Source organism: Hyperolius riggenbachi, chromosome 5, assembly GCF_040937935.1.
Source record: "Hyperolius riggenbachi isolate aHypRig1 chromosome 5, aHypRig1.pri, whole genome shotgun sequence".
Taxonomy (NCBI): Eukaryota; Metazoa; Chordata; class Amphibia; order Anura; family Hyperoliidae; genus Hyperolius; species Hyperolius riggenbachi.
The window spans coordinates 280,515,365-280,535,043 of record NC_090650.1 but is presented as its reverse complement, the minus strand read 5'-3'; the positions used below and the strand labels follow the sequence as shown (position 1 = coordinate 280,535,043).

Here is a 19,679-nt window from a genome sequence, read left to right as displayed (position 1 = left end):
GAAAAGCAGTGGATATACCGTATTTCGCGCCGTATAAGACGCTCCGGAATATAAGACGCACCCAGGTTTAGAGGGCAAAAACCAGGGAAAAAGAAAATACTAAACCTGGTGCGTCCATATTCCAGGAGCGTCTTGTACATGTCCTTCTGTGTGTCCTCATGTGCCCCATGTGTCCTCCTGTGCCTCCCATGTGTCCTCCTGTGCCCCCCATGTGTCCTCCTGTGCCCCCATGTGTCCTCCTGTGCCCCCCATGTGTCCTCCTGTGCCCCCATGTGTCCTCCTGTGCCCCCCATGTGTCCTCCTGTGCCCCTCATGTGCCCTTCTGTGCCTCCCATGTGTTCTCCTGTGTGTCCTCGTGCCCCATGTGTCCTTCTGTGCCCCCCATGTGTCCTTCTGTGCCCCCCATGTGTCCTCCTGTGTCCTCATGTGCCCCCATGTGTCCTCCTGTGCCCCCCATGTGTCCTCCTGTGCCCTTCTGTGCCCCCATGGGTTCTCCTGTGTGTCCTCATGTGCCCCCATGTGTCCTTCTGTGCCCCCCATGTGTCCTTCTGTGCCCCCCATGTGTCCTTCTGTGCCCCCCATGTGTCATGTGCCCTTCTGTGCCCCCCATGGGTTCTCCTGTGTGTCCTCATGTGCCCCCATGTGTCCTCATGTGCCCCCCATGTGTCCTCATGTGCCCCCCATGTGTCCTCATGTGCAGCTTACCTCCGCAGTGCGCCCGCGATGACTGCAGACATCCGTCTTCCAGGCACTTCTCGCTCTAGTGACCAGCTTTGAACTGATGACTCGCAGTTCAAAGCCGGTCACTAGAGCGAGAAGTGCCTGGAAGACGGATGTCTGCAGTCATCGCGGGCGCACTGCGGAGGTAAGCTGCCGATACTTTATTCCTTCACCCGGGGGGGCAGATACACAGGGGGGAGGCAGAGGAGGTGTAAGGCTTGGTGGTGTATTCTCCACAGTCAGCATGCAACGCATGAGCTGACGTGGAGGAGGTACACACACTAGCACAAGGAAAAAGGCTATCCCTAGTATAGTGGAGGGGAGGACTGACTCCAAAAGGAGATTGTGGCGCACAGGGCCGGTGCAGATCCGACAGCCACAAACAATGCTTTCGCTATAACGTCTCAGCGCAAAGTAGCGCTGAGCGCATAAACCAGAACTGAGGAGATCAGGACAGGTAGACAGAATGAACGCTTGCTAGCTAGCCGCTACTTAGTGACAGCAAGCGTCCACAACAAAACAGACTGGAATGAGGCAGCCAAAGCGTAGCGGCGATGGCGTGCCTCACAAAGACAGGACAGGATAGTCAGGAATTAGCAGGATCAAGATAGATGAACGTAACACAGATAAATATACAACAAGTATGTTTTCCTAGCGTATTACAATTACAGCTATCAATGAAACTATTTGTAACGTCTGACTAACATATGTATATATCGGCAATGAACCGATATATGACATAAGCAGGAACACTGACTTAGACTGGAGCAATACAGGGAACAGGACTCAGAAGGATTCGCTATCTCTTCGCAGAGATGAACGCAATCCACAAATGGTAACAGAACAGGATTCAGAAGGATTCGTTATCTCTTTGCAGAGATGAACGCAATCCACAAACGGTAACAGAACAGGATTCAGAAGGATTCGTTATCTCTTCGCAGAGATGAACGCAATCCACAAACAGAACCAGGAGCAGGGTAACTACCTCAGCACGGGTGATCACGGTACACGCAACCTACCAAAACGTGCTGGAAAGCTGACTAACTGCACACAGGATATAAACAGTTTGTGTACGTATACATCAGCGACACTGATGTATCAACGTAACACGAATACAAGGAAAATAATAAACGTGCTGGTATGCATATATATTGGCAATGAACCAATATATGATGCAAAGACCAGCAAAGTATCTTTAGAACGAGAAACACGATCAGGGGCTGAAGCGACAGCAAGACAGGCTTAAACTGAAGCTATGAAAACCCGAGGAGTCCTGCAGGAAGCAGATCTTTATACTGAGGTCATCCAATGGGAGCAGACATGCAGATTCCCACACAGGTGAATGATAATCAGTCACAAGCTGACAGCAGGGAAAGGCAGACAAAGCTATGCAGCTTGCATGGAAAGAGATCAGAACTGCCTGAGCTGCAGCACTACTACTTCCAGCAATACCTGCTGCAGCAGCGATCATGACAGTACCCCCGCCCTTAAAAGCGGATTCCAGACGCTTTTCAAAACTGAAATTCCCAACAAATTATCTGACTGATAATTCATGATGACCGGGACAGCCCGGCAAGACCAAATTCCAGAATCAGTCCCCACAAGACTGGACCCATCAGAACCAGAACCTACAGAACCATGCCCATCAGTACTACAAGCCCCAGTGTGACACCCATCAGAACCATGATTTCCAGAAGAAAGCCCTCCGAAACTCACTGAGCGATACCCACCGCCTTCCAGGAACCGTTCAAAAACGCCAAAGCCTTTGCAATGCCCACCGGGACTGTCTTTACCAACACAAAACCCACTGTTGAACCAGTCCAAGGCACCAGGACAAGTTTTCTCAGAGACCTCCCAGAACACCTTGAAGCTCCAAAGAGATCCCCATAGGTCAGAACGCCCCTTAGGCTCACATGGAGAACTATCAAGAACCCCTATGGAACCTAGGGCAATTCCCGAGTCAGGGCCACAAGGACAAACATCAAGATCAGGGCTTTCAGGGACCAGAACCATCTCTGGGCATGCAGGCAGACTGGCAACATCAGAACATGTTTTCTCTAAGGAAGCATCAGAGCACGCTAACACCTTAGACACACTTGGGCATTCTGGCACACAAAGAACTTCTGGGCACACTGGCACAAGAGAAACCTCTGGGCATGTCAAGGAACTGTGAGCCTCAGGGTCAGCCAAGACAGGACCAAAACCAGGACTGGCCAAAAAAAATCATCATGACTAGACTTCGCAACTACTGGACTTTTACACGAGAATGCAGGATCAGACTTAGATGTCGCTGATTCCAGCAAAGTCAGTAACAAATCAGATTCAGGGGCACTAACAAGACAGGACACATCTTCTGATGTATACACTGAACCAGATAGGGACTCCACAACTACCTCTGGACTGGACAGAGACTCATCTAATACACTGGATTGGAACTCATGAGGCGCTGCAGAACAAGTCAGTATTGCAGCAGCCCCCACTGGACTAGGCAAAACTGAGGAATTCCCTGGACAGGAAGGGGACTCTGGAACCTCTGCCACAGCGGCCAGAGAACCAGAATCTTTCAGGATACAGGGCTGGGTTTCAGGAACACTCATTAGACCGGACTGAAATTCTGAGATTTCTATTATTTTGACCAGAGAATCAGAATTATCCATGTTACAGGGCAAAACTTTTGAAACATTCAGAGGACAGGGCTGGAGTTCCTCGGCTGTTACAACACTGGAGAGGGACTCAACAACATTGGTTAAATCAGACTGTGTACAGGGCAAGGTATCTAACACACTTGCTGACGAGGACAATATTTCAATGGCTTCTGCTTCGCTGGGCAGAAATTCATCAAGTTTTATTAGAGCAGACTGTAATTCCAAAACAGCTGCTAGACAAGTGAATATTACTGCAACACCAACTGAGGTAAGCAGTGCCTCAGACTCCTCTGCTAGAGGGTTTGAAGTATCCAAAGTACTGGGTGAAGCATAAGACTCTGCGACCACAGCTTCACTGGACAGGATCACTGAACAGTCCATATTGCAGGGCAAAACCATGGAAGCACCTGCTGGACAGCATAATGATTCTGTGACCTGAGTTTCATTGGAGAGATCTACTGCACAATTCATGGTACAGGGCAAATTTACTGGAACATTTTCTGAACACGGTAATAATTCTGCGATTTCGGATTCACATAGCAGACGCTCTGAGTTATTCACAAAACTAGAGTGAGGTGTAGAAACAGGAAGATCAAAACACAATGTTTGCGCATCTGAATCACCATTCAATTGTAAAATTGGAAAATTCAGATGCTGGGGTTCTGAGGTTTCTGGACAGGATTGCTGGGACTCGAAAACTGATGTAGTGCATCTATTGGCATCTGCTGGATCAGACAGGAGTTGAACTTTATTAACACAGGTAATTTCTGCAGAAGTGTTTGCAGAGACAGGCAAGATTTTTCTGGTGTCTGTTTCACTGAACAAAGACTCATGAGTACTGGCTAGGCTGGACTCAGAAGTCAGCAGGACCCCTGGATTCTCTGCTGAGAAATTTGTGCAGGGCAAAGTTAAGAAAGTATCAGTGGCTTCTGTTTTACTGGGAAGTAACACTGAGTTATCCATGGTACAGGGTGGAGTTACAGGAACATTCACAAGACATGGCAGGGACTCAGTAACTGGAGAAGTGGGACAGTCTCCAATTGACAGTGTGTCTTCCCTGGTATCAACTGATTGAATCGCATAAAAATCGTCCAAAATCATTTTCCACACATCGATCAATGGAGCCACAAAGTCATACCCACACACACCAGTTTTTATTAGGTTTTAGGCAGACTTAATGCATGCATTCAATACTAATTCACCTTTTGCACTGTAAAATTGACAAAATGAACTTGAATCATTCTTCCATTCATTGACCAGAGCTTCCATCTCTCCTTTCTCAAATGGAGGATTCCAAGCATACTTAACAGGCAGATCATAGTTTGCAGATATGATTGTGGCAGGGACATATATTGGGTTAATTAGCAGGTGATTGGCAGATTCCTTATTCTTAAGAATCTCCAATACCTGTAGCAAGTGTTGAACTGTAGTGTATGCAAACTTCCCTTGCTTCACAAATAAGTTGATTTGTTCAATACTCTGTAATATCTCCTCATAATCATACTCAGATAATTCTTTTAAACAAAAATCTTTATTTTCCCTAGCCAGTGATGAAAGTTCATTAGTAGTTTCATAAGTCCATTTAACTCCCCTGAAAGACAATTGCATTTCATTATCTGTTAATGGCAGAATCTCATTATAGGTCTCAGTCGCTAAGGATAACGACTCTGCAGATCGGACACGTTTCTTAGAACGTTTGCGTTTTGCCTTAGACCCTGCTGTTTTTGGTGATTTATTCAAGGCTGCAGGAAAATTATCAGTAACACTTTCTGCTTGCTGATCATTTTTGCAAGCAATTGAAGGAGCAGCTGATTGGCCTGCTGCCAGGAGTTCATTAAGAGGAAAAGGCAATGGATCTATGCGCAACCAATTGTGAATTACAAAAGCTATAAATTGCAAAGGACTTTGTCTAAACTGAGTGTTATCTAAGACATCGATTGCCCAATCAAAAAGTTTGCCCTTAAAAAGAGCACAAACGATCCAATCAGACCAGGTAGAAATTGCAGAAGCCCGAAAGTCGGGATTGGCCAGAACTTTAACCAATTCTGATATAAATTTGTCTGTAACTTCAGGACCAAGCTTTTCAAATTTTTTAAAGGAGCCGGACCCCTGACAAACAGTGTCATAATTTCTGGAAATCCCCCCCCACAATAGGGATTGGTAATGGGGTTTTCATAATGTAAGGCATGAGCTGACGTGGAGGAGGTACACACACTAGCACAAGGAAGCAGGCTATCCCTAGTATAGTGGAGGGGAGGACTGACTCCAAAAGAAGATTGTGGCGCACAGGGCCGGTGCAGATCTGACAGCCACAAACAATGCTTTCGCTATAACGTCTCAGCGCAAAGTAGCGCTGAGCGCATAAACCAGACCTGAGGAGATCAGGACAGGTAGACAGAATGAACGCTTGCTAGCTAGCCACTACTTAGTGACAGCAAGCGTCCACAACAAGACAGACTGGAATGAGGCAGCCAAAGCGTAGCGGCGATGGCGTGCCTCACAAAGACAGGACAGGATAGTCAGGAATTAGCAGGATCAAGATAGATGAACGTAACACAGATAAATATACAATAAGTATGTTTTCCTAGCGTATTACAATTACAGCTATCAATGAAACTATTTGTAACGTCTGACTAACATATGTATATATCGGCAATGAACCGATATATGACATAAGCAGGAACACTGACTTAGACTGGAGCAATACAGGGAACAGGACTCAGAAGGATTTGCTATCTCTTCGCAGAGATGAACGCAATCCACAAATGGTAACAGAACAGGATTCAGAAGGATTCGTTATCTCTTTGCAGAGATGAACGCAATCCACAAACGGTAACAGAACAGGATTCAGAAGGATTCGTTATCTCTTCGCAGAGATGAACGCAATCCACAAACAGAACCAGGAGCAGGGTAACTACCTCAGCACGGGTGATCACGGTACGCGCAACCTACCAAAACGTGCTGGAAAGCTGACTAACTGCACACAGGATATAAACAGTTCGTGTACGTATACATCAGCGACACTGATGTATCAACGTAACACGAATACAAGGAAAATAATAAACGTGCTGGTATGCATATATATTGGCAATGAACCAATATATGATGCAAAGACCAGCAAAGTATCTTTAGAACGAGAAACACGATCGGGGGCTGAAGCGACAGCAAGACAGGCTTAAACTGAAGCTATGAAAACCCGAGGAGTCCTGCAGGAAGCAGATCTTTATACTGAGGTCATCCAATGGGAGCAGACATGCAGATTCCCACACAGGTGAATGATAATCAGTCACAAGCTGACAGCAGGGAAAGGCAGACAAAGCTATGCAGCTTGCATGGAAAGAGATCAGAACTGCCTGAGCTGCAGCACTACTACTTCCAGCAATACCTGCTGCAGCAGCGATCATGACAGGAGGCTAGCGGGGGGCAGCGCAATGATCTAGGATCAGCACGGGAGCATGCCAAAGGTAAGTTGCCGCCGCTATTAACACTCGATCCGGGGGGCCAGGAGACGCAGGCGGGCACAGAAAGGCAGGCACAGAAAGGCAGGGAATCCCCAACATGGCGGCGGATCGCGGTTCGTATCGGCGGGCGTTATTAAGTTGGGGATTCCCTGCCTTTGCCGTATAAGACGCAGGGACTTTTTCTCCCCATTTTTGGGGGAGAAAAAGTGCGTCTTATACGGCGACAAATACGGTACTTTTCTAGGGTCTCTTCTGTTTGACCATCGGATTGCAAATTGTAATTAGAAGGTACTGAAAGGATATTTATTTTTGTACTAAGTCCCTGCCAATATTTTGATGTAAACTGAACCCCCATGTCCAAAATATGTATGATAGAACTCCCTGAAGATGGACAATTTCTTTTAAGAAGACCTGTGCAGGTATCTGGTAACTAGCAATGAAGTGTGCCATTTTCATGAAATTATTATTCCCAACCAGAATTGAATTAAAACCCATGAAAGGGGACAGTTCCAAAAAGAACTGGTGACAGTGATAGTGGGAGAGTCAGAAGGGCAGGGGTCCTAATCTTTTTACAGTTTTCTCTGTCTCTGAATCAAGTCTTTGAGTTCCATTAGGACCCCCACTCTAGCCAGTTTATCCATCAACATATAGGAAAGGTCAATTCTGATTTTTTTTAAGCTTTCTTGGCTCCTGTTGCATGCAACAGAGGGCGGTGGGAGGGGTCAGGGGGAGGATGTGGGTGGTGTGCGGCCTAGTGGACAGTGTTGTGCGCAGCGGGTTATGGGGGGGGGGGGGGTTGGGTGCGGCAGCATGACTAGTATAGTTGCCCCAGTATAGGGAGTTTAGTTGCCCCAGTATGGCTAGTATAGTAGTATAGTTACCCCAGTATAGTGCCCAGCATGGCTAGTATAGTGCCCAGCATGGCTAGTAAAGTGCCCAGTATAGGTAGGTAGTGGCCCAGTATAGCTAGTATAGTGCCCCAGTATGGCTAGTATAGTGCCCCAGCATGGCTAGTATAGTGCCCCAGCATGGCTAGTGTAGTGCCCAGCATGGCTAGTATAGTGCCCCAGGATGGCTAGTATAGTGCCCAGCATGGCTAGTATAGTGCCCAGCATGGCTAGTATAGTGCCCAGCATGGCTAGTATAGTGCCCCAGGATGGCTAGTATAGTGCTCAGCATGGCTAGTATAGTGCCCAGCATGGCTAGTATAGTGCCCAGCATGGCTAGTATAGTGTCCCAGCATGGCTAGTATAGTGCCCAGCATGGCTAGTATAGTGCCCCAGCATAGCTAGTATAGTACCCCAGTATAGCTAGTATAGTGCCCAGCATGGCTAGTATAGTGCCCAGCATGGCTAGTATAGTGCCCCAGCATAGCTAGTATAGTACCCCAGTATAGCTAGTATAGTGCCCAGCATGGCTAGTATAGTGCCCAGCATGGCTAGTATAGTGCCCCAGGATGGCTAGTATAGTGCCCCAGGATGGCTAGTATAGTGCCCAGCATGGCTAGTATAGTGCCCCAGCATGGCTAGTATAGTGCCCCAGCATGGCTAGTATAGTGCCCAGCATGACTATATAGTGCCCAGCATGGCTAGTATAGTGCCCAGCATGGCTAGTATAGTGCCCCAGCATGGCTAGTATAGTGCCCCAGCATGGCTAGTATAGTGCCCAGCATGGCTAGTATAGTGCCCAGCATGGCTAGTATAGTGCCCAGCATGGCTAGTATAGTGCCCCAGCATGGCTAGTATAGTGCCCAGCATAGCTAGTATAGTGCCCCAGCATGGCTAGTATAGTGCCCAGCATGGCTAGTATACTGCCCAGCATGGCTAGTATAGTGCCCCAGTATAGCTAGTATAGTGCCCCATTATAGCTAGTATAGTGCCCAGAATGGCTAGTATAGTGCCCCAGCATGGCTAGTATAGTGCCCCAGCATGGCTAGTATAGTGCCCCAGGATGGCTAATAAAGTGCTCAGTCAAGGGAGGTGGTTACCTTATGAGCGGGCGGCCGCTTCCGGATTCCCCCAGGCGCCGCTCTCCTTCAGTATTTCCGATACAGCAGCACGTCTTGCGGAGGAGGGAAGGAGGCGGGGCAGCGGCTTCCTGTAGCGGCGATATGCTACGCCGCTACCATGGCAACCGCTGCCCCGCCTCCTTCCCTCCTCCGCAAGACGCGCTGCTGTTATCGGAGATACTGAAGGAGAGCGGCGCCGGGGGGGAATCCGTAAGCGGCCGCCCGCTCTTAAGGCAACAGGAGCGGCGGCCGCGGGGGAGAGTGGGGAGATGACAGACCCGCCGCGGCCCAGCTGGAAACTGCCAACGGACCGGCAGTGGGCCGTGGCCCGGTGGTTGGGGACCCCTGCCCTAAAGCACCCCCACAAAACGTGCATGAGTAGCCACGGGCCCCACAATACAGCAGGGCCCTTCCGGTGTTCCCCGAAGGGAACTTATCCCCCTTTGTCATCGGCGCACGAGGTACTTGGCATCCTGCAACACCCGAGGGGTTGGAGGACCCTGGTGGAGTCCTCCGACACCCGAAGGATTGGAGGACTCCGACGTGACCTGTGGTTACCCACAGGGCCTGGCCATGTGGCTACCCACAGGGCCTGGCCATGTGGCATCCCACATGGTCGGTGGCTCCCCCGAGAGGGAGCCAGGTGGGAACCGAAGTCCCCAGTGCCAGCAAGCTGGCCCCGACCTTGCGGCCGGAGTGATAAAAATTCTGCACTCTCTCTAGCCAAAAGGCCGGGGAGCTGCGTTAGTCTGCTATGCATATGGGCAGTACAGACCAAAGCACCTTACTCCGCCCAGGATCTGCCACATCCCAGGTTTTTCAGGTGCACCTGGAGCGCCACTTCCAGGGGCAGTACGCCTAAGCAAAGCCCTCAGCCATTCAGCTTCGACCATGGTATAGATCCATTCAATCAGCCTCTGGGGAGTTACGACAAGAAGGGACACCCTGCCACAGTGCCATCCCTCCAGGTCCCCCCAAAAACCTCAAGAACAGATACTACACTTGATCTTAGCCAAAAGGCCGAGAAGCGATGCTTGAGTGCAACAACATTTCGATTGGTGTTTTTACTCCAGGGGGCAGAATTCAGAGAATTCAATAACATATTCCTTCATTGCTTGTTTGCATTGTTGAAGTGAATGGAGGGCAGATTCAGATGAGACAGTTCTGCTGGGATAATCATATACTGTACTTTTGCTCCTGCTTTGAACATCGGGATAAACGTTAGAAATGGATGAACAAGTAGCTGTGAGGCCCTAGCCTGAGAAAACCCTGTTCACAGGGAGTGGCTATGCAAAAATACAGCCAACTGCCTCTTCTAATTGCCTAATTGAGAGAGGGTAATCACATTTTCCAGTCCTGAGAATATAGTGTTTGCATATTTGGTAACCTGAAGTAGCTGAGTAGAACATTAGCGTGATACAGGCTCATCTGAGACTGAAGCATACTAAACTTTATCAGGCCACCCTTCCTGTTTTTGTCATGTCATCACATTATTAAAATGTTTTTGTCTACTACTAGTTCATGTCTCAGCAACATCACATTGTTTATGGAAAACATTTTTTTAATCCACTGCTATTGGTAAAACAATTGCAACCCTTACCTGAATCATACTAAGATGATAGTAATAAGCCCTCAGCAACTATCCCTATCTGATATTACCCAGGTGAGAGCAGCAAATCCTTACACTTAATCACAGGCGATTATAAATTTTGCCCAGATTTGTGGGAACCCCTGTAATATCCCACTGAAGGTACCTGTAGATCTTTGGAGATACCTTTGTAAACGGAGTCCATTGCTTTGGTATGAGGAGTGCATCCTCACTAAGCTAAAACCTCCTGTATTACAAAAATGATCGTCTGACACAGGGTACCTTTATAGTAGTACACTATATGCAGCTAATGGCAAGGCTGTATTTAGTGCATTTTATTCATTTGCTACATTGCTTTAGTAGGAAGGGATTTAGTAATCCTGCATGCAGTACATCTAGTTAGTCTTGCATAAGTATATGTTGACATTCTGGGACTGCTGTGGGCATTTATGTTAAATCCGTAAAATAAAATCTTTAATGCTCCACAGTATCACTTTTCAGGCTCTGTCAGCCTCTCATTTGAGTCCAGGTATGCTAAATGAGACTTCTCCCACCTCACTTTTTTTCTACCTAATAAAACTTTTAACTATCATTACTTCTCTGTGTCCAACTGTTGACTAGTTATTGTAAATAGTGCAAGTAATGGCCTCTTGTCAAGTTGAAGTGGAATAAGGGTGTATGGTTGTGTGTAAGGGGGAGGAGGGGTTGTTGTAACTGACTGACAGGCTAAGGCCCCGTTTATACTTAATTAGTTGGTATACGTTAGTGTGCGTTAGTGCGCATTGGTATGCGTTTTTTCCATAGCAGTGCATTGGGAAGAAGATTTCAGTTAAAACGCATTAAGTGTGAACAGTACCATAGGAAAACATGGGCATTACTTTGAAAATCAGTTTTCTTTTAGTTATAACTGAAAGCAACTGATTAAGTGTAAAAGGGGCTTTAGGGCTGGTGCAGACTGATGCTTGGGGGCTGTAAAAGCGTTGTTTCTGGTGGCCATTAAAAGTGACGCTTAAAGGGATCAACCGCCGCTTCCAGTTATATGAATGGAAGTGGTTGTTTCTAACAACAGTACTTGAGCTTCCCCTCATTCGCATAGATGCTGCAGTAGATTATGTTGTCTCGTCCTGGACGCTACCTACAGCGTCCAGGATCAGCTATGTTCAGCGGTTCCATGTCCCCCGAGGGTGTGATAATGTGGCACGACAACTGAACAACTGGAAATGCAGCCGATGGTTGCCAAATGCTTTTATGCTCAGTAGCAGAAAAGCATTTGTCATCGGCTAAACGAGCCACATCCGCTGCTGCCCCCTGAGGCCCATGTGAACCAGGCCTAAGAGACATTAGGTATTGATCTTTTTTTTCTGCAGCAAATACATGAAAGAGAGAAGGCTTCACCAAGGGTCAAAATATTTGCTATAGACTACTGCATTGTCTTGTTATTGACAATGAGATCGCCAGACCTCAGCTAGTTTATTTTTACTTCATTTGCATATCACTCAAGTACCTCTACTGGAATTAAGATACAAAATCTAATAAAACACAAATATTTTGTTTGTAACTTAAATCCATGCAAGGTAATAAATCACTGTGTATTGCTATGGAGTTTATTTTCAGTGTAGATTTTTCCCGGTACAAGTTTTGACATTGACAGCAACTTCTTAAATCTGCGATGGAGTGTTCATTTTTTCCAGTGTTTCGATAATCCTATTTGAAATTTTTAATTAAAACTCAATACATTTCCCATATGTTATTGCAATAAATCTCTTTTTATTAAGCATAACCAGATGATAAATGGTTTAATTAAGCAAGTAATTAACTGTTCAAATAGGTTACCTGTTTGATATCAGTATGGATGTGACATTCTCATCTGGCACATGTGTTCACAGGAAACGTTAGTGCTGTTATTGGCCGTAAGAGGATAATGGGCTTATATATTCCTTATGCAGTATAGATTGTGGACAATAACAGGGCTGATTCATATAGTCAGGTGCAGAGAAAACTGAAGCAAAAGTGGAGCAGTTGTCCAGAGCAGCCACTCTGGTCAGTTTTTCTTCTTTGCTCTAGTTGTTTTGCATCAAATCAACTCTATAGTGTTCTGGTGGAAAGCATTACAATCCGCTGTATATAAAATATGAAGAATGAATACAGTTGAAGTGATAATTTGGTTTTACAATACTTTTGAAAAGATTAGAATAAAAACACAGCTGGATGCTGTAACAACCAATGCATTAAAAGGAACCCGAGGATAGAGATATGAGGGCTGCCATATTTATTTCCTTTTAAAGCAGCAGGGACAGACATCCCAGGAAAAAAACATACATAAGTAGTTAAATACTTGTTCTACTTACATAACATATGTATTGTACTGTCCACATTTTGATTTCAGTGCATTTGATATAGTAAATAAAGAGAAAAATGTTCCAGGTATTTGCCATCTTTGCTGCCTCTGACTGAAGCCAATACTGATGTAATTTCCTCCCTTACTCTTTTTTTTCCTCCTGCCAGAAATGGTGCATGCATTGCCAGACTTCCTCCCCACTGAGCTCTGTACTAAAAACTGCACTGTCATTTCTATCCTGTAAACACGTGAGCCCAACATAGATAGTTTTTCATCTCGGATCCACTTTAAATACAAACTATGACAAGTAACTTGTCTATATATCTTATCTAAAGTTTAGATAGTTTACACAGCAAATCTAACTGCAAACAGCTTCAAAAGTTTATGATAATTTATTCCTGTGTTACAATAAGAGCGGCCATGTTCTGTTTGTCACATTACACACAGGCAAGCTGTTCTGCATCTCCAGTCCTCAGCCTGCGATAACTTTACTCCCCTCTCCTCCTCCCTCCTCCGCTTTGCCTCTGAAATCTCTGGCTAGTAACCTCCTCCTGCCCAGAATGAGCTCCCATAAGCCCTTGCTACTAACGCTCAGGGCGCCAAGGCACTCTGGAGAAGCTGTGGGCGAGGCTTGTTTAGTTTATAGGGAATTAGAGTATTAAAACAAAAAAAAGTATTTGGCTTGAGAAATGCCCAATAAACTATATGAAAGGAACACAATTATGCAATGAGTAAAAGTTTATCTTGGATCCACTTTAACCTCCTTGGCGGTAACCCCGTGTGTGACACGGGGTAAGCCGCCGGAGGGTGCCGCTCAGGCCCTGCTGGGCCGATTTACTTAATTTTTTTTTTGCTGGACGCAGCTAGCACTTTGCTAGCTGCGCCAGCACCCCGATCGCCGCCGCCGCGCGCCCGATCGCCGCTATCCGGTGCGGCGCGCGCCCCCCCCCCAGACCCCGAGCGCTGCCTGGCCAATCAGTGCCAGGCAGCGCCGAGGGGTGGATCGGGTCTCCCAATGACGTCCCGACGTCGCTGACGTCGGTGACGTCATTCCGCCCCGTCGCCATGGCGACGGGGGAAGCCCTCCAGGAAATCCCGTTCTTTGAACGGGATTTCCTGATCGCCTATCGCCGGAGGCGATCGGCGGGGCTGGGGGGATGCCGCTGAGCAGCGGCTATCATGTAGCGAGCCCTCGGCTCGCTACATGATTTAAAAAAAAAATAATTTAAAAAAAACTGCTGCGCTGCCCCCTGGCGGTATTTTTCATACCGCCAAGGGGGTTAAAGGAATTGTCAGGCAAAAAAAAAAGAGTTTTACTTACCTGGGGCTTCTACCAGCCCCATGCAGCCATCCTGTGCCCTCGTAGTCACTCACTGCTGCTCCAGTCCCATGCCACCAGCTAGTTTCGTTTTTTGCCGACCTCGGGGTCGGCAGCCCGCATTGTGTACATTTTTACGCATTCCTGCTGGTGCAGGAACATTAACACATACGTTTTTACGCATTTCTGGTCCAACGCGTAAATTTTTACGCGTTGAACCAGTGACGCATAAAAACGTATGTGTTAATGTTCCTGCACCAGGAATATACTACTATCTCCTTGTTTATATATATTTTTTTAAATCCCTCCCTCCCCCAGCCGGCCAATCCTGGCGATCGGCTGTCATAGGCTTATGCGATCGCTCTCTTCTGCCCCAGGGGGACAGCCGTGTGTAAAGATGGTGGTTTCACTGTCTAACAGTCTCCCGAGCGGCGATACTGAAGACGGGGCGGAGCTCTGCCCCGAGCAGGAGATGTGCGCACAGCCTGCGTGATCTTCTGCAAACTGCAACCGCAGGACTTGACGCCAATTGGCGTTGGGTGGTCCTGGGGCTGCCGCCGCGGTCTCGCCTGACCCAGACGTTATATGGAGTTAATCACTCTGCTACCGCCTAACACCGATGGGATAATAATCATCAATCTAGCGCAGCAATGTACAAGGGACCGCCTTGTCACTTAGTTGTCCCTCTGATTGGCTCACAATCTATCCCTCTCATAGGCTGATGACTATGAGAGGATGAGTGGGGAATGCAGTGAACGGAGCACAGTTAGGGCCAATTTAGGGGGGAGGGAGGGACAGAGGGGAAAAAATGATTTTTTAAATAGAAAATAACTTTAAAAATTAATAATAATAAAAAAAAATCGCAGCAGCAATCAGAGACCACCAAAATTGCCCTAATTAGTGGCAAGAAAGGGAAGTAAACTTAATTTTGGTGGTAAGTTGTAAGCCCAAGCAAAAAATCGTTATAGCTGCGCAGTGCTGAATTGTAAAAAATTGCCTGGTCACTAGGGAGTGTAAGCCTGTGGTCCTGTAGGGACTAAACAGACACTTTTCCATATTTATTAACAGACACCAATTGACTGGCATAATCATCTAAGGGTTTGTTCAGTAATAAACTGGACTTGGGCATTATTATTATGTTAAGAGTAAATTATTTTTCATAGTCGACCAACAGCATAAAAGAAAGGGGAAAGGGATCTGAGGAAAGGTCACTTGTGCTATATTTTATGTAAAATAATAACAACATCTGCGATTGGACTACGTGACTTCTTGTTTACTCATATTGGCCTGTGTGGAATGTATTTCAGTATGCTGGGAGTTTTAATTTTGTACCACTAGATGGCAGTACAATACTATTTTAACATTTCATGCAGCTAATGAAGACAAAGTAAAAGCACTGAACTATTTCTTCAGGGAAGTACATTCTATTTTCACTTGGCACCTAAGAGGCAATGTGAGAAATGTTGTTGATTGATAAAGTTAGATGTGAATTACATTTTTATGTCTATTTGAGCAGCCCCTGTAATGCTTGTATTTTAAGCTACAGTACAGTATTAGTTGCCAGGGTGTTATCAAAATAAATCAATTCAATGTATACATTTAGAGGTATAAAACATGCTGATATGAGTTCTTAAAGGTTAAGCATTTTATATGCATTTAACATATAATTTTAGTAATTTAATTACTGGCTTCAGACATTAGCACATTAGACTGGGACAACATTAGGGATTAGATTGTGGATGCTCCTGAGGGCCAATGTGTGACGTGGCTATGTACTTTGTAAAGGGCTGCTGAAGATGTCAGTACTAGATAAATACTTAATAACAACAAATTAATCATACGTAAAAAGGGTTTGCAAAATAAATAAAGGAAGATACCTGCTGAACCAATTTATGTATCCCAACCTCTGAACTTTTTAACATAAGGAAGAGGGATGTCTTTAAAAAAACCCTGAACTTACGAGATCATTATTTGTATGTGTGTTGCTAATGATCGATAACATCGAATTAAATCTCATATTTTTATTTTCAGTTTAAGGCTCCCTGCACACTGCAAATCCGTTTTCCGATTCCGATTCCGTTTCCGATTCCGTTTCCGATTTTCCTTGAATACATTCAACAGAAAAACGGATCAAAAAACGCAGCATGCAGTTAAGATTAAAAATCTGAATCGGATGTAAAAACAGATTAAAAAGCGGAATCGGAATCTGAAATGCATGCAGTGTGCAAGAGGCCTAAGGGCTACATTTTAAGACTGCATTCTAAACATCCGCCACATCTGATATAAAATCTGCTTCATTTCGCTGAAAAGCAAAGAGACATAATGACCCTTTGAACTTTTCAGCTTCAAACTGCGCCTGTGTAGTAGAGCGGACCCGACGGAGATCGGCTATTTCCGCCTATCTCCGCTAGAAGAGCCGCAACAGCGCCCCCACTGGAGCCAGAAAAGGTAAATATTGCACAGGCCGACAAATTGGCGCCTGTGCGTTCCGCGGGCTGCAGCGAGTCCGCCGTGGGACACAGGAGGACGGGGGAAGCCTCAATAGGGTCCAGAGGCTTCCCCCTACTGAGGTGAGTACCTCCCAGGGGAACTTTTTTCAGTACAGGTTTTCTTTAATACATAGTTAAAAACATATGATAAAGAGGGATAAAACCATAGCTGTGGCCGTACACAATAAAGGTATTCCAGGCTGCAAGGCATACATGTTAAATAATACATATAGCTAAAAACTCCTCTGGCCAGAGATAACACATAAGCTTATCACTAGAGATTGCCCGAACAGTTCGCATGCAAACTTGTTCACGCGAACAACACGGGTTCGCGTTCGTGTCGAAACCCGAACTTTATGCGAGTTCAACCCGCCCCCTATACTACATCATTGGGCTAAACTTTGACCCTTTACATCACAGTCAGCAGACACATGGCAGCCAATCAGGCTGTACACCCTCCTGGAGCCCCCCCCACCTTATATAAGGCAGCAGCATCGGCCATTTTCTCACTCTGTGTGCTGCTGTATTAGTGAGAGAAGGGAGAGACATTGGAGAGATAGGGAAAGCGATAGTTAGGAGGTCTGTTACCTTGCTCCTTACTGATATTTATTGCTGAAAAGCACTCCAAAACAGCTCTTTTGAGAGCTAATGTTCTTGTGATGTGTTTTTTTTTGTGTGGCCCACTGACACTGCATATACAGCCCTGTCTGTCATAGCTGGCCCTTGCTAATTGCTATACTGTGCCAGGCCCAGCACATTCAGTGCCTAGTGTGACTGCTGCACATTGTATTATAATACCAGTCACTGTATACCTTTCACTGCACCTGTGTGACCGCACGCTGTTTTATATACCAGTCACTGCATACCTTTCACTGCATCTGTGTGACCGCACGCTGTTTTATATGCCAGCAGTCAGTGCATCCATTTTCACTGCACCTGTGTGACTGCACATTGTTATACCAGCAGTCACTGCAACCTTTCACTGCACCCATGTGACTGCACATTGTTATACCAGCAGTCACTGCATACCTTTCATTGCATCTGTGTGACCGCACACTGTTTTATATACCAGCAGTCAGTGCATCCATTTTCACTGCACCTGTGTGACTGCACATTGTTATACCAGCAGTCACTGCATATCTTTTCACTGTACCTGTGTGACTGCACATTGTTATTCCAGCAGTCACTGCATACCTTTCACTGCATCTGTGTGACAGCACGCTGTTTTATATACCAGCAGTCAGTGCATACCTTTTCACTGCACCTGTGTGACTGCACATTGCATTACACCAGTCAGTGCATACCTTTCACTTGAATGGATGGCAGACATTATAGGATTTCAAGTGTATTCGTCTCATCAATGTACAGCAGTCAGTGTATACATTTCACTGCATCTGGTGACTGCACATTGTGTTATACTAGCAGTCAGTACCTTTCACTGCATCTGTGTGACTGCACATTGTATTATACCAGCAGTCAGTGTATACCTTTCACTGCATCCTGTGACTGCACATTGTATTAGTCAAGTCAGTGCATACCTTTTCCCTTCATCCCCCCCAATATGGACAAAACAGGCAGAGGCAGAGCCAGAGGCAGGCCCCCCGGCAGGTCTGTTCGAGGTCGTGCTGTCGTGATTTCGTGCAGCCCTCGACCAAAGTACAGTGTTCAGAAGAAGGCACATGCCATCAACCCCCAATATTGTCAGGACGTAGTTGACTATTTAACACAGAACACCTCATCTTCCTCAGCTTCCGCATGGAAACGTGACATATCTTCCTCCTCCTGCTCTGATTCTGGCACCACATTTAACACTCAGTCGGCAGCCATCACCAAAGTGCCATCATCCCAGGGCTCAGTGGTGTGGAAATTTTTTGTGTGTCTGCCTCAGATGAGAGCAATGCCATCTGTACGCTCTGCCACAAAAATTGAGCTGTGGAAAGACCAAGACAGGGACAACTGCCTTACGAAGGCACATGTTGAAAAAGCACAAACTGCAATGGGATGACCACCTGAGGAAAAGCAGCACACAAAAGCAAAGCCACACACCGCAGTGGAAAATACCAGACCGCAGTTATTTTTCAAAAAAGGTGATACCCAAACTGTACCGTGAAGTCGAAAGGCAAGTGGTGTCATCTCTGGCACACAGCATTGGGTCAAGGGTCCATCTGACCATGAATGCCTGGCAAGTGGTGTCATCTCTGGCACACAGCATTGGGTCAAGGGTCCATCTGACCATGAATGCCTGGTCTGCAAAGCACGGTCAGGCCTGACCGAAGACTAAGTCAGTCCCTACACAGCATCTCTGCCTCCACGCTGTGTGACTGCCTGCCCCAAGACTGCCTGCAGGCCGCTTGACTGCCTTCTCTGCTACCACCAACAGGGTCCAGGACTCCTGAATTTTTAAGGGTAAGCATCAGTGGGCCCTATAATTTTTCTGGTACGTGTACATGCCTCCCTAATTTTCTTGGCTGCACTGCGGCTGCAACAACAAAACAAAAGGCATGTACATGCATCAATTCCCCTTCGTGATTATTACCTTGCCGCAGTGAAGGGGCTTGCGTATCACAATGAAGCAATGACCTGCTATATGAGTGTAGTGGGGGCACACCTGACCCAAGATAATATGGTTGTTGCTTCATTGTGGACAGACCAAATTCAATCAGCTGGACAGTCACTGTTGTTCTGCCATTGAGCTACCTCAGCCCGACCATATGGGCTTGAAAACCGCCATCGCCTGCACTCTTGCCATCGTGCGCACCAGTCCAGCACAGCCATCATTACACAAACAGCTGTTTGCGGTGCATTACACAGTGAGTTTGGTGTGTCAGTGTGAAGCAGTACACTAATGTATACCTGATTGATGTATACACACGCAAGATGTGTTAAAGCACTTTATGCCTCCAATTTAGCAATGCAATGTGATTTCTGCCCTTAAAACCCTGCTGTGCGTCAAATCTGTAATTTTCCCTGCGACTTTTGGAGTGTACTCCACTCCACCATGCCCCCACTAGGTGTTAGACCCCTTGAAACATCTTTTCCATCACTTTTGTGGCCAGAATTAGTGTTTGTAGTCTTGAAAGTTCGCCTGCCCATTGAAGTCTATTGCGGTTTG

At 46.3% G+C, this 19,679-nt stretch overlaps 1 protein-coding gene and 1 pseudogene across 3 annotated transcripts in view; one reads left to right on the top strand and one right to left on the bottom strand.

Annotated features, from left to right (window-relative positions):
* DCDC2 (doublecortin domain containing 2) overlaps window positions 1-19,679 on the top strand; it is a 276,455-nt gene that overhangs the window by 94,706 nt on the left and 162,070 nt on the right. The window lies entirely within an intron of this gene.
* LOC137520049 (U2 spliceosomal RNA) lies at window positions 9,754-9,866 on the bottom strand (annotated as a pseudogene).